The 16,109-nt window shown below is 35.7% G+C and overlaps 1 long non-coding RNA gene across 1 annotated transcript; it reads right to left on the bottom strand.

Moving 5' to 3' along the window:
- Positions 1–564: 564 nt before the first annotated feature.
- Positions 565–8,438, bottom strand: LOC115831862. Its single transcript, XR_004027351.1, has 3 exons — positions 7,957–8,438; positions 6,057–6,059; positions 565–575 (listed from the first exon to the last, which is right to left on the bottom strand). It is a non-coding gene; the product is annotated as an uncharacterized LOC115831862 (long non-coding RNA).
- Between the last annotated feature and the right edge of the window lie 7,671 nt (positions 8,439–16,109).

Genomic DNA, 16,109 nt, shown 5'->3' with positions numbered 1-16,109 from the left:
AGGTCATGTAAAATAACATACATAGCAAGCATTATTCATAGCACCTTCAAACTGGTAACAATCCTCATATTCATAAGCAGAGTGAAGGCATAGGTTAGGGTATATTCATACCATGGAATACTATACAGCAATATAAATAAGCCAATTCCTATTGCATACACTGATAGGGATAAACATCACAAACATAATTTGGAGTAAAATAAGTCAATGCAAAGGAACATATACTCAATGGATTTATTTACATAAAGTTCAAACACAGGTAGAACTAATTTATGGTGAATGGCATAATTTTTCTAAAACAAAAGGGTAGGTCATTTCAACCCATACCTCAAGGAAAAGTATTCAAACTAGCCATAATATTGTAATATTATTACTGTATAAAAATTGTGTTGAAATACTATAACACATGGCTAAAAGAAGCAAATGTTCAAATTATAATAAACAGTTTTGTTGTTTTAGTGATAAATACAACTGTTAACATAAGAATGTTATAATAGTTACATAAAACAATTTCAAAATGCTTGCTCTTATTGAGAGATACAGCAGTCTTAAACTAAAAGAATGAGGTTTGCGTTCTCTTACTTCCTAAAACATCATTTTCCTTGTTGTAAAATGCATTGCTAAATAATATCTACCTCACAAAGTTGTTATAAAGATTCAATGAAATTATGTAAGCCCATGCATTTCAAAATCCTAAAAATTATTAATAAATGCAACTTCTTGTTCATATAAGTGGCTCTAACAATTTTGAAGTGGTTTTATGTGCTGATGTACAAGTAAACATTTTTCAGATCTTATTTTTGTTTTTTTCTTCTTCCAAGCAAATTGCATACTAGAATTCATCTGCTATAAATATGTGTCATTTTGAAGTATTCGCACATAATTTGGTTCTATTTTAAAAGTTTCTACCTGACTTGAGTACCAGTATCTTTCAAAAATAACTTTATTACTATAGTGTCTACGTCAGTGTTTCTCATCTTCTGGTTTATTATTTTTAATTAACACCAACTAATGAGCCTTTCTAGATATCATTTTTCTAATTGATATCCATGAAATTTCAATACTACAGATAAACACTCCATGTTTGAGTAGCATATGTAGATTTGTACTTTACACATGAAAAGAGTAAAATCCCCTCCTCTTCTGCCAAGAACGAATTTTCACTTCTTTCGATGCGGTTGAGAATGTATGATCTAGAATAAAGCTCATTTTAAACTTATATTTCTATTCATATTGCACAAGTCAATATTTGGAAAGTGCTTAGAACAGTGTCTGGTACAAGTTAGGTTTTATCTAGGTGTCTATTCATTAAATTCTGTGGGCAGTTCAGGTAGAAACACAGGATTAATGCTAATTACAGTTTGAAATCATGCTCTCTGAGCTTTCTTGTTTGTGAATCCCATGAGAAAAAAAATTCTTAACGTGCACCACAAATGCCTGCATAGTTTGTTAATTGATAAGTTATATACAATATGCTTTGTAAAATAAACATGAAAACAGGAACTACAGAAGAGGTAAAACTTATGTAGAAAGAGAAATTCTAGTATTTTCCTCCCACATCCCAATCCCATCTGTATCAGTGAGAGGACTCTGATTTAAACACATGATGCTGTCAATGTTCATGTAAGAACAAACTTTTTTCATGTACCACTTTACATTGTCAAGGCCCTTTTGCATTAAATGTCATACTTGATCCACATGACTGCTCTGTGAGACTGAGATGAGCCAAGCAAGTAGTAGTCCCCCTACAGTCAAATGAAGCTGAGAATCAGAGAAATCAACGTGTCTTGAGCGAGCTATGTGAGTACACAGTCAGAATCATTGCTGAATGTCATATCTGCCTCTTTGACTGCTAAGAGTTGCCTTAGCATAATTCTTAAGGGTCCCAGGATTTTTGAAATGGTCACTGAGCCTTGGCTTCAACTTAAAGTCCCCAGCTCCATTAGCCCCTAGCAAGAGAGTCAGTCTGTCCTCTGCAGCTTTGAAGGAAGACATTGACTTCTCCTCTGTAGCTATAAAAGTCCTAAATGGCATCGTCTTCCAATAGGACCCCATTATGTCGACACCGAAAATCTGTTGTTGAGTGTAATCACCTTCACTAATAATTGTAGATCGATATTCTTGATAATTTACTGCAGCTAGTGCATCAGAACTTTCAGCTTCACCTTGCACGTTTATGTTAAGGATAGTGTCTTTCCTTAAACCTCATGAACCTACCTCTGTTAGTTTCAGACTTTTCTTCTGCAGCTCTCTCACCTTTCTCGCCTTTCTCAGTCTTTACAGAATTGAAGAGAGTTAGGGCCTTGCTCTACATTAGGCCTTGGATTAAGGAAATATTGTGGCTGGTTTGATCTTCTATCTAGACCATATCAGCAATAGGCTGTTTTGAATTTCCTACAAGAATGTTTTCTTTTCACTTATAACTTGGCTGTTTGGCACAGGAAGCATAACTTTCAGCCTATCTCAGCATTCAGTATGCTTCCTGCATATTTAAAGTGAGAGACATGCAACTCTTTCTTTCACTTGAATACTTTAGAGTCCATTGTAGGATTTGGTTGGCCAAATTTTAATATTGCTTTGTCTCAGGTAATAGGGCAGCCCACGTTGAAAGAAAGAGATGGAAAATGGTCAGTCAGTGAATGGAGCAGTCAGAAAATATACGCTATTTATCCATTAAGCTTGCCATCTTATCTGGGCACCGCTTGTGACATCTCAAAACAATTTCACTAGTAACATCAAAGATCACTGATCACCGATCACCATAACAGATATAATAATGATGAAATAATTTGAAATATTGTTAGAATTAGCAAATTGTGACACAGAGACATGAAGTTGGCACATGCTGTTGAAAATACAGGCTTGCTCAACACAGGGTTGCTACAAACCTTCAATTTCAAAGAAAAAAACAACACTATCTGCAAAGTGCAATAAAGCAAAGCACAATAAAACAAGGTATGCTTGTATAAAGAGGATGCTTGGGGAAAAACCACTGAATGTGGTAAATTTTGTGCAGACCTTTGAATGTATGACAGAGTGAATCATGTGGATTTCTGAAGGAAGAGCATTCCATGCTAAAAAGACATCAACTTGAGGAGTGGACTTAATGTGTTCAAGGAAAGTAAGGAGGCCAGTGTGGTTTGAACCATTGGAAAGAGAGCCTTTAATTTTACAGGCAATGGGAGAGGAAAAGGAAGGATGCAAAAAGACACAAGGGGCAGTGAGCCTGCATGCTTTCCCATAATCAAACTCATTTTCTCTAATGTTGGAAGAGGGATTTAAAAGACTAATCTAAGAGACTGTTCTAAAGCTTCTCAGTTAAAACAACCCCAGCGTCGATATTCATATCCAGGCCAGACCAAAGGTCCCAGAGGACTTCCCCACTACTCCTGATGTGCACCCACTGCTCACTGGCTTTACACAAGAGAGGTGTTTATGAAACCTTAGCCATGCTCGTAAGCTCTACCTTCTTGCTTCCTGAATTGTTTGCAAGTTTTCCATTCAACAGGACAACACGAACACATGTAATAAGAATAGTGCTTGATAGGTAGTTCTTTGAACCTCACCCTTCTCACACCCTCCACCTTTAAGTGGGACCCGGGATCTGTTTTCTTTTTTGTGTACATGTGTACTTAATGTTTAGCTCCCACTTATTAGTGAGAATGTATATATTTGGTTTTTTATTCTTGTATTAATTCGCTTAGGGAAATGGCCTTCAATTGCAACCATGTTGCTGCAAACAGCACGATCTTGTTCTTTTTATGGCTGTGTAGTATTCCGTGGTGTATATGTACCATGTTGTCTTTGTTGTCATGATGTATATGTACCATGGTTGTCTCCATGTCTTTGCTATTGTAAATGGGGTACTGTGATTAACATACACGTGCATGTGCCTTTATGGTAGAACAATTTATATTCCTTTGGGAAGATACCCAAAAATGGGATTGCTGATTTGAATGGTAGTTCTACTTTAAGTTCTTTGAGAAATCTCCAAACTGCTTTCCACAGTGGCTAAACTAATTTACAATCCCAATAGCAGTGTAAAAGTGTTCCCTTTTTTCTGCAACCTCATCAGCATCTGTTATTTTTTGACTTTTTAATAATAGCCATTCTGACTGGTGTGAGATGGTATGCTATTGTGGTTTTTATTTGCATTTCTCTAATCATTAGTGATGTTGAACATTTTTTTCACATTCTTGTTGGCCACGTGTATGTCTTCTTTCAAGAAGTCTCTGTTCATGTCCTTTGCCCATTTTTTAAAATGCAGTTGTTTGGTTTTTGCTTGTTAATTTGTTTAAGTTCCCTATAGACTTTGATATTAGACCTTTGTCATATAAATAGTTTGAAAATATTTTCTCTTATTCTGTGTGTTGTCTGTTGACATTGTTGATAGTTTCTTTTGCTATGCAGAAGCCCTTTAGCTTAATTAAACCCCATTTGTCAATTTTTGTTTTTACTACAATTGCTTTTGGCAATTCCATCACGAAATCTTAGCCAGGGCTTAAGTGCAGAGTGATATTTCCTAGGTTTTCTTCTAGGGCTTTTATAGTATTAAATTATATATTTAAGTCTTTAATCCATTTTAAGGTTTTTTAATATGGTGAAAGAGAGGAGTCCAGTTTCAATCTTCTGCATATGGCTAGCCTGTTATCCCAGCACCATTTATTGAGTATGGAGTCTTTCCCCCTTGCTTATCTTTGTCAACTTTACTGAAAATCAGATGGTTGTAGGTGTGCAGCTTTATTTCTGTGTTCTCTATTCTGTTACATTAGTCTGTGTGTCTGTTTTGGTGTCAGAAACATGTTGTTTTGGTTACTGTAGCCCTGTAGTACAGTTTGATATCAGGTAATGTGATTCCTCTGGCTTTTTTTTTTTTTTTTCCCTTAGGATTGCTTTGGCTATTTGAGCTCTATTTTGTTTCCATATAATTTAAGAAAAAATTTTTTTCTAATGCTGTGAAAAACATCATTGGTAGTTTGATAGGAATAGCATTGAATCCGTAAATTACTTTGGGCAGCATGGCTATTTTAACAATAATAATTCTCTCCATGAGCATGGAAAGGTTTTCATTTGTTTGTGTCATCTCTGATTTCTTTCAACAGTGTTTTGTAATTCTCATTGTACAGATTTTTCACCTCCCTGGTTAGCTATACTTGTAGGTGTGTAGAAATGCTACTGATTCTGGTACATGTATTTTGTATCCTGAAAGTTTGCTGAAGTTGTTTATCAGATCTAGGAGCTTTGGAGAAGACAGTATGGAGTTTTCTAAGTATAATATAATCAGCAAAGAGAGATAGTTTGACTTCCTCTCTTCTTATTTGGATGCCTTTTATTTCTTTATTTTGCCTGATTGCTCTGGCGAGGACTTCCAGTACAATGGTGAATAAGAGTATTGAGAGTCTTGTTTTGGTCCTCAAGGGGAACGCTTTGGGCTTTTGCCAGTTTAGTACGAAGTTGAGTGTGAGTTTTGATTCTTTCTATCCATGAACATGGAAAGTTTTTCCATTTGTTTATGTCATCTCTGATTTCTTTCAGCAGTGTATTTTAATTCTCATTGTAGAGATATTTCACCTTTCTGGTTAGCTGTATTCCTATGTAACTTATCAATGTAGATGGCTCTTATTATTTTGAGCTATGTTCCCTCAATTCCTAGTTTTTTGAGGATTTTCAACATGAAGGGATGTTGAGTTTTATCAAAGGTGTTTTCTGCATGTATTGAGATGATCATGTGATTTTTGTTTTTAATTCTGTTGATGTGACGAATCACATTTATTGACATGTGTATATTGAACCAATCTTGTATCCCAGTAATAAAGCCTACTTGATCATGGTGGATTAGCTTTTTGATGTGTTGCTGGATTCATTTTGCTAGTATATTGCTGATGATTTTTACATCTATGTTTATCAGGGATATTGACCTGAAGTTTTTTTTTTTTACTTTTTTCTTTCTTTCTTTTTTGTTTTGTCTCTGCTAGGTTTTGGTATCAGAATTATGCTGAGTTAGGGAGGAGTTTCTCCTCTTCAATTTTTTGTAATAGTTGCCGTAGAATTGATACCAGCTTTTCTTAGGACATCTGGTAGAATTCAGATGTGAATTTGTCTGGTCCTGGGCTTTTTCTGGTTGGTAGGCTTTTTATTTTTGATTCAATTTCAGAACTCATTGTTGGTCTGTTCATGGTTTCATTTTTTCCTGGTGCAATCTTGAGAGGTTGTAAGTTTTCTACATTTTATCTATTTATTGTAGGTTTTCTAGTTTGTATGCATAGAGGTGTTCATAATGGTCTCTGAGGATTTTTTGTATTTCTTTAGCATTGGTGGTAATGTTCCCTTTGACGTTTCTGATTGTGTTTCTTTGGATGTTCTCTCTTTTTTCCTTTGTTAGCCTAGCTATTGCTGTATAAATCTTATTTATTCTTTTAACATACTGACTTTTGGTTTTGGTGACCTTTTGTATGGTTTTTCACAACTCCATTTCACTCTGATTTTGGTGATTTATTTTCTTCTGCTAGCTTTAGGATTTGTTTGCTCTTTTTTTTTTTCTATTTTCTCTAGGCTTAATGTTAGATTCTTAATTTGAAATCTTTCTAACTTTTGATGTGGGCATTTGGTGCTATAAAATTTCTTCTTAACACTGCTTTAGCTGTGCTCCTGAAATTCTGGTATGTTTTATCATTGTTCTCATTACTTTCAAATAATTTGTTAATTTCTCCCTTAACTTGTTTACCCAAAGGACATTCAGAAGCAGATTCTTTAATTTTCATGTAATTATATGGTTTAGTGAGATTTTCTTAGTATTGATTTCTATTTTTATTATGCTGTGATCTGACAGTGTGGTTGGTATGAGTTTGGTTTTTATGAATTTGTTGAGAATTGTTTTATGACAGATTGTGTGTTTAATTTTAGAGTATGTGCCATATGCAGATGAAAAGAATGTATATTTCGTTGTTGTTGAGTGGAGTGTTCTGTAGATGCCTGTTAGATCCATTTGGTCAAGTGCCGAGTTCAGGTCTTTAATATCATCGTTAGTTTTCTGACTCAGTAATCTGTCTAATACTGTCAATGAGGTCTTGAAGTCTCCCAATATTGTTGTGTGTTTCTCTAAGTCTCTTTGCAGTCTTTAAGATCTTGTTTAATCAACTTGGGTAATCCAGTGTTGGCTGCATACATATTCATACATATTGTACTTTTTATCATTATGTAATGCTCTTCCTTGTCTTCTTACATTGTTGATTTGATTTAAAGTCTGTTTTGTCTGAAATTAGTATAGCAACCCCTGTTCTTTTTTATTTGTTTTCCATTTGCTTGGCAGATTTATCTCCATCCATTTACTTTAAGCCTATTAATGTCATTGCATGTGAGATAATCTCTTGAAGACAGAATACAGCTGGGTCTTGCTTCTTTCTCCATTTGGCCACTATGTGTGCCTTTTAAGTGGGGGCATTTAGCCCAGTTATGTTTAAGGTTAATATTGTTATGTGCAGATTTGATGCTGTCATCATGTTGTTAGCTGGTTGCTATGCAGATTTTATTGTATAGCTGATCATAGTGTCAATGATCTATATACTTAAGTGTGTTTTTGTGGTGGCCAAAAACAGTTTTTTATTTCCATGTTTAGCACTCCTTTAAAGACATTTTATAAGGCAGGTCTTTCCCCAGTGACAGTAGAATAGATGGGATCGGGGTGTTAGGTTAATTTGTTTCAGGTGTGAGATAAGTAATAGGGTTGTAGTGCTTGAGTTTAGGTTGAGTACTAGGAATGCAGTAGTTGTTAGAATAAAATAGATGGCTAGGTTAAAAATGGTAATATTTGGGTTGTATATTAGCACTGCTATTATTCAGCCTATATGAGTGATTGAGGAGTATGCTAAGATTTTACGTAGTTGTGTTTGATTAGGTCCACCTCAACTGCCTGCCGCGATAGATAAAATTGAAAGGGTAAGAAGAGTATTTGTTTACTAATGGGGAGATTTGATATATAATTGAAATAGGGGCTAGTTTTTGTCATGTGAGGAGGAGTAAGCTGGATATTAAGGAGGTTCCTTGAGTAACTTCTGGGACTCAGAAGTGGAAGGGGGCTATTCCTAATTTTATTACAAGGGCTATTATTATTATTAAAGATGAATATTGGTTAGTGGCATCGATTGTGGTTCACTGTCCAGAAAGCAGGTTATTAGAGAGGATGGCTATTATGAGGATTATGGATGCAGTTGCTTGTGTGAGGAAATATTTAATAGTGGCCTCTGTGGAACGGGGGTTTTGGTGGTAATTAATTCCCTTAGCATCTGCTTATCTGAAAAGGATCTCATTTCCTCTTTTGCTTATGAAGCTTAGTTTGGCTGGATATGAAATTCTTAGTTGGAAATTCCCTTTTTTAAAGAATGCTGAATATAGGCTCTCAGTCTCTTCTGGCTTGTATGGTTTCTGCTGAAAGGTCTACTGTTAACCTTAAAGATGTTCTCTTTGTAAGCAACCTCCCCCTTCTCTCTAGCTACATGTAATATTGTCTTTCACTTTGCCCTTGGACAATCTGATGACTATGTTTCTTCGGGATAATCATCTTGTATAGTATCTCACGGGAGTTCTCTGCATTTCCTGAATATGAATGTTGACCTCTCTAGTGAGGTTGAGAAAATTTTCAGGGACAATATCTTCAAATATGTTTTCCAAGTTGCTTGTTCTCTCTCCCTCTCTTTCAGGGATGCCAATGAGTCATATGTTTGGTCTTTTTACATAATCCTATATTTCTTGGAGGTTTTATTATTTTTAATTCTTTAATTCTTTTTTTTTTTAGTTTTCTGACTGAGTTGATTTGAAGAACTGGTCTTCAGGCTGTGAGAATTCTTTCCTCAACTTGGTCTATTCTTCTGTTGATACTTCCAATTGTATTATAAAATTATTTTAATGAGTTATTTGGCTCTATTGGAACAGTTTTGTTCTTTCTTTACAATGGCTGTTTACTATTTCAGCTCTTTGTATTATTTTATTGGATTCCTTAGATTTCTTGGGTTGGATTTTGACTTTTTCCTGAATCTCAATGATCTTGATTCCTATCTAGACTCTGAATCCTATGTCTGTCACTTCAGCTATTTCAGCCTAATTAAGAACCATTTCTGGAAAACTAAATGTGGTAATTTGGAGGTAGGAAAATACTGTGACTTTGAGTTGTCAGAGTTCTTACACTGGTTCTTTCCCATCTGTGTAAGCTGGTGTTCCTTTAATCTTTGAAGTTGCTTTCCTTTAGATAAGGTTTTTCTTTTCTTTTATATTCTTTGATGCACTTGGAGGCTTGACTGTGGCATAAGGTGGGTTTAGTAAACTGGCTTCTTTTCTGGATAACTTCAGCGGGACAAGGCTTAGCTCATCACTTCTGGTCTGCATGCTCTCACCCTGAGGGGCTGGTATCAGGTCCATGGTTTTGTTCTCTGGCCCCTCAAGGTTCAGCACCTGCTGTGCTGCAGGGTCCAAGGTGTTCCCAGTCCATTTGCAACAACACTCTGATGGGGGGTGCCGGTCAAAGTACTTCATCTAGACAGCGGTAGCGGGATTTGCTCTCATATACATGTGTCATCAGTGATGGCAGTGCAGCAGGATGTGTGTACATTAGTAAGGGCAAGGCACCAGTGGGGGGCTTGACTGTCACTTTTTATTTTTTTTTTGTAGATGCAAGGTTTCACTCTGTCACCCAGGCTGGTCTCAAATTCCTGGCTTCAAGCAGTCTTCCTGCCCTAGCCTCCCCAGGTGATGAGATTACAGATGTGAGCCACCACTCCCAGTGCTTCAGGAGACTAATTTTTATTCTTAACTCCTAAACACAGTTTTCACTGTGGAGACACTATCTGGCCACCTTCAAGCAATTTCTTACTAATGGGTAGAATCGAACTAAACTAGAGTTAGTTAAGGTAGTCCAGTTCATAGTCCCCCACCTAGAGGGAGAGGTATGCTATATTCTAAAATCTCAGCTATTCAGAACCAGGCTGAGTATGCCTAAGAGAACAAACACTGCCCTTAAAATTAGAGTGAGAATCCATGTGACAACATTTATTAATTACATTTTTCAAGGAGGTTATCAGGCTTATATTCAAATTCTATTCACTCATTCTTTACCATGATTTATAACATGCTAGACTGTCAGTGTTGCAGGATGACAGCTTGCAAGTAGAGGGACCAGTTGCCCCTAATGTCCCTAATTGAAGGGTTTCACAGGAGTTGGGGACTATAGAACTAAAACTAGGAAAGCCTGGGGCAAGCAGAAGCCAGCCACCCTATTTCAAACCATCTTCAAGACTAACAGCAGTTGATAGATGTGGACAGAGAAAGATGCTACAACAGCACAAGCCAAAAACTGATCTTCCAGAAAGAGTCAACAAAACAAGTAAAGTTAAGGACATGATAATTTCAAGCACTGCAATTGGGTCATTTAGTGCAAGAGAAAATAAGCTTTCATGCTTCACACCCATGAGGATATCTAAAATTATAGCACAGCACAAAAATGGGTCTGATTTTAGTTTAAAAAGTAGAGAAATATGAAGTTTATTTATAAAGTTTTCATTTCAATAACTAACCAAATGTAGTTGCTTTATTAAAAGGACAGCTTTTAGTTATTTGCAAAATTGTCTCTTAGGAAATAGCACATTTTCCAGTGTTGTTGGACAAATGAGATGCAACTGTAATATAATATGCTAGAGGCCATCTGCACCTAAACTGCTATTCTAAGCTTTGAAGAAAGTGGTAATTTGTTCAGGCTTCTACTAATTTGGGCACTAGAGGGATAATTTGTTAAGTAATATCCTTGTAGTAGAAAAAAGAAAGAAAAATATATCTCTGCGCTTTCAAGAATGTCTTATGGGCAATTCAGGTGTCATTTGCTCATCAATAAAATCTGCGCCAACATATGACTTAAAAGCAAAAAAATGGTGATTCGATCTGGTGGAAAATAGGCACAGATCTTTACTGTGAGAATATGTAATTTGTAGGTTCTAAAAATAGGGCAGAGTCTAATTTTAATTTTTTACAACAAATTTATTTTTGTCAAAATAAATTTTTTAAACATGTCTTAAAGTCTTTAGAATATTTGGAATAAAATATTTTCAGCTCTATTAATAATTTCACATGTAATAATGGCATTCCAATATCAATTTATAATTTAAAAGACACATCAGATACATCACTTCAAACCCAATAATGCTACAATAGAAATATTAACTCTATTGTATAAATGCAGACAGTTACTCTTAGAGGAATAAATTATTTAGTACCTACTGCATTTTACAATGCATTATTTTATTTAATACTTTTAATAACCTGACAAGGAAGGAATCACTAATGCCATTTACAAATGAGGAAACTCATGCTTAGGGAAATTTGTTTCTTGGCTTTTCAAAGTCCAAAATCTATATTTCCCCTCTACATTTCTATATTTCCAAATAACTTGCTAAGAAATACTCGGCAAACTAGTAGATTTCAAATAGCTCCATCACTCAGCCTGGGGTTCTTTCTGATAAATTAAAAAAAAAAAAACTAACTTAGCTGTTACTACTTTTTAATGATAATGAGCAAGCTTTGACTTCTAATGAAACTAAACAAACAATAAAAATCTTGAATTTGGTTCTATACAGTAAAATTTACAGTTGAATAAACTGGCTTATGTAAGCTGTAAATTAATATGTAATAAGCAGTTTACCAGAATAGCCTGGTTTCTCAAATGTATCACCCTTAGTCAAAATGGCTATTAGAGTTGCATTTTATCTGTGTTATCACGTAATAATATGCAAATATTTATTTTATCCTCTTAATAAATACGTATTGAGTATCAACTATATGCCAGCATTATCTAGAACTGAGATTTGAAGGTAAGCAAACATAGCCCAGCGCCGAAAGCTCTCACAATTTAGGTGAGTGTGGTTCCAAATCGCTGGCTCCATCTGTTTATGTTAAGAATCATTGAATTTTAAAAGTGACCACATATGCAGCCCTAGCTAAATACAGATGATGGTCAAATGGAGGGGAGCAGATCCACAATTTGGAGATAGTCATGACAAAATTTAGCTACAGCCAGTTTTATGTGAAACAACAATAATAAAATAAAAAGATGGCTATGTGATAATTCTGCTGGGCACTTTATGCATCATTTCATGGTTGCAAATCTGTAAAAGACATATCATTATCACCATGTTACAGGAGAGAGAGATTGCACAGATGCTAAGTAATGGAGACAGGTTTTGAATGACAGACATTGACAAGAGATTATTATAATACCATGGGATAAGACTTATGATAAAGTTATGCAAAAATTGGTGTGTGAGTATAGAATACAGTATACATGATGAATTCAATAAAAGGCCTATTTCCAGAAGACTTATACTGTCTATGGTAGAGACCAAATTTTGCTCATAGGTCAAATGTGGAGATATGTCAGTGAGCAAATTAGTATAGCCATTGCTAAATGACTGTACTGTTGATTGCTGCTATAAAGACACATGCACACGTATGTTTATTGCGGCACTATTCACAATAGCAAAGAGTTGGAACCAACCCAAATGTCCAACAACGATAGACTGGATTAAGAAAATGTGGCACATATACACCATGGAATACTATGCAGCCATAAAAAAGGATGAGTTCATGTCCTTTGTAGGGACATGGATGAAACTGGAAAACATCATTCTCAGTAAACTACCGCAAGGACAAAAAAACAAACACCGCATGTTCCCACTCATAGGTGGGAATTGAACAATGAGAATTCATGGACACAGGAAGGGGAACATCACACTCCGGGGACTGTTGTGGGGTTGGGGGAGGGGGGAGGGATAGCATTAGGAGATATACCTAATGCTAAATGACGAGTTAATGGGTGCAGGAAATCAACATGGCACATGGATACATATGTAACAAACCTGCACATTGTGCACATGTACCCTAAAACCTAAAGTATAATAAAAAAAACCTTAAAATAAAAAAAAAGTCTCAAATCAGTACTAACAGTCTTATTTGAAATAATTCTGAATTATACTTTGAGTCTGGGAAATCTAATTCTAGCCATCCTAGAGATTAAATCAACTCATTGGAACTTGGACTGTGCAGACTGAACACCTAAATTGAGAAGCTAATGCTACTTAGTTGGGGAGTTGTGTTTCATTAAAAAATGCTATTCCAGTCAATGTTGTTACATAGTGGCCTCTCAAAAATGTGGTGCAAATGAATGACTATTAATGTTACTACTTTATGTTACTACTTTTGCTGTAATGTTACTATTTTTCTATGGCTATGGAAAATCATTCCAGCACCTTGAATTTTTGCTGAAGAGTTTATGATTTGTCAAGTATTTTTCAGCCCCTAAAGCATATATGCTCAATGAAGACAGGGACTTGTATGCTTTGTCAATGCTTATATTTCCAATACCTAGAACACAGAAGGCATTTACTTAATATTTATTACTTACCTAATGTAGAACATAGAAAGCACTTACCTAATATTTATTACTGCACTATGCACATAAAAGATGCCCCATTAATATTTGCTAAATGAATTACCATATATCCTTGGAATGCACTTCTTTCAATTTATAAATTTGGGTCAAGTGGATTTTTTTTCTAATTTCCCTCTCTTTACTAATTATCACAAGAGGACAAGGAGAGAGCTGTGGAAATGTTCATTTTATGAATTCACCTTAAAGGCTAGAACTTCTTTCAGATAATTTTAATCAACACCATGTGTATTCTTTAAAATAACAATTTGTATTTTCACAACGTAAATAAAATTTCTCTCCACGTTGAGTGTAATATATGAATGAGACATCTGAGAAGAAATGGAAATAACATATTTTCTGGAACCCAGGTTGATTAAAGTTAGTTGCAATTTTGGGATTGTTAGAATTTGCCATTTGATATTGGAGTACTTTCTTAAACAAATGTGGTTATGTTATACATCATTTTAATGGGCATTTCTTGCTTTATATTTTTTTGTGAATGACTTAGTGCTTGCTGTTTATTTTAGACTATGGAAATGATGTTAGACAAAAAGGAAATTCAAGCGATTTTCCTATTCTGGTTCAAAATGGGTAGTAAAGCAGCTGAGACAACTCACATGAACAACGTATTTGATGCAGGAACTGCTAACGAATGTACAGTGCAGTGGTGGTTCAAGATGTTTTGCAAAGGCGACAGCAGCCTCGAAGATGGGGAGTGAGTGGCTGGCCATCAGAAGTTGACAACAACCAATTGAGAGCAATCATGGAAGCGGATCCTCTTACAGCTAAACAGGAAGTTGCCGAAGAACTCATCATTGACCATTTTTGGCATTTGAGGCAAATTGGAAAGGTGAGAAAGCTCCATAAGTGGGTGGCTCATGAACTGAGCAAAATATTTTTAAAAATCACTTTGAAGTGTCACTTTTCTTATTCTACACAACAAAGATCCATTTCTCCATCCAACTGTGACATGCAACAAAAAGTGGACTTTTTGTAGCCAACAACTGGCGACTACCAGCTCAGTGATTGGGCCGGGAAGAAGCCCCAAAGCCCTTCCTAAAGCTAAACTTGCACCAGAAAAAAGTGATGGTCACCGTTTGGTGGTCTGCTGCCAGTCTGATCCACTACAGATTTCTGAATCCTGGCGAAACCATTACATCTGAGAAGTATGCTCAGCAAATCGAGGAGATGCACCAAAAACTGCGACACCTGCAGCCAGCATTGGTCAACAGAAAGGGCCCAGTTCTTCTGCATAACAACACCTGACCGCACATCACATAACCAATCCTTTTCAAAAGCGGAATGAATTGGGCTACAAAGTTTTGCTTCATCTGTCATATTCCCGACCTGTCACCAACTGACTACCGCTCTTCAAGAATCTCGACAACTTTTTTTTGGGAAAATGCTTCCACAACCAGCAGGGTACAGAAAATTCTTCCAAGAGTTTGTCAAATCCCAAATCATGGATTTTTACCCTAAAGAATTAAACAAACTTACTTATTTCTCATTGGCAAAAGTGTGTTGATTGTAATGGTTCCTATTTTGATTAATGAAAATATGTTTGAGCCTAGTTATAATGATTTAAAATTCATGGTGTGAAACCACAATTACTTTTGCACCAACCTAATATTACTTTTTTTTTTTTTTAAGAGGTATTTAGTTTTAGGTGTGATTTTTTGTTATTTGTTTTGTTTTTGTTTTTGACAGCCTCTTGCTCTGTTGCCCATACTGGAATGCAATGGTGTGATGCAAGCTCACCGCAGTCTTGAACTCTTGGACTCAAGCCATCAGCTTGCCTCTGCCTCCTGTGTAGCTAGGACCACAAGCACGAGTGAGTACAACTTGCCCCTACATTTATTACTTGAATGATTTCCTCAAGCTAGCCATGCCAACAGCTTTGTTAGTACCATTTTATAGAAAAACGTGGGATTCACTGTTTTGCTCAGAGTAATTGATGAAATTGGTGGAAAAGCTACCTGAGCTCAATTTAGCTTAAATTTCTATGCCCTTTGCATTATGTTCCTATTCTTTCTACAAATAACATTGTGATTCTACAAAGTTCAGGGAGATGGGCAAATAGGATTTGCCTTGATCTTGAGAACCTGCTACATGCTGAGTGCTCTGCTAGATGGTGGTGGTCCATCAGTGAACAAAACGGACAAAGGTCATGCTCTTCTAATCAAGTTATTTAAAAGCCAGTGCTGGAGATAAGAGATGATTAAGCAAACACAAAAACAAACATATCATTAACCTTGGGTGGATCACAATGGAGGAAATGACCAATGCAAGAATAGAAAACAACACAGGGGCCTGCTTAGAAAATGAGCCTCCTGTCATAGTCCCTGTACAACTCTGAAAAAGCAAAATGTGAGAATTAAAGATTGTAGCCACTTCCTGTTCTCGAGTTACATTTTGAAAAAATTATCAAGATTCTTTCAGATTCAGAAAGATAGAATTCATCTTTTGAAGATATTTTGAGGTTAGATAATTTTGGTTGTGAAAATGCTACACACTCAGACACACGTTAGGGCTTTATTATAAATTATTAAAATTTTTACACATGCATTTGATAAATATTTGTTGAACACTTACAACCTACAGAAACTAGGCAAAGTACTCAAAATATAAAGATAAATAAGTTGAA

This window comes from Nomascus leucogenys, chromosome 20 (genome assembly GCF_006542625.1).
Source record: "Nomascus leucogenys isolate Asia chromosome 20, Asia_NLE_v1, whole genome shotgun sequence".
Taxonomy (NCBI): Eukaryota; Metazoa; Chordata; class Mammalia; order Primates; family Hylobatidae; genus Nomascus; species Nomascus leucogenys.
This window is presented reverse-complemented; position numbering and strand designations above follow the sequence as displayed.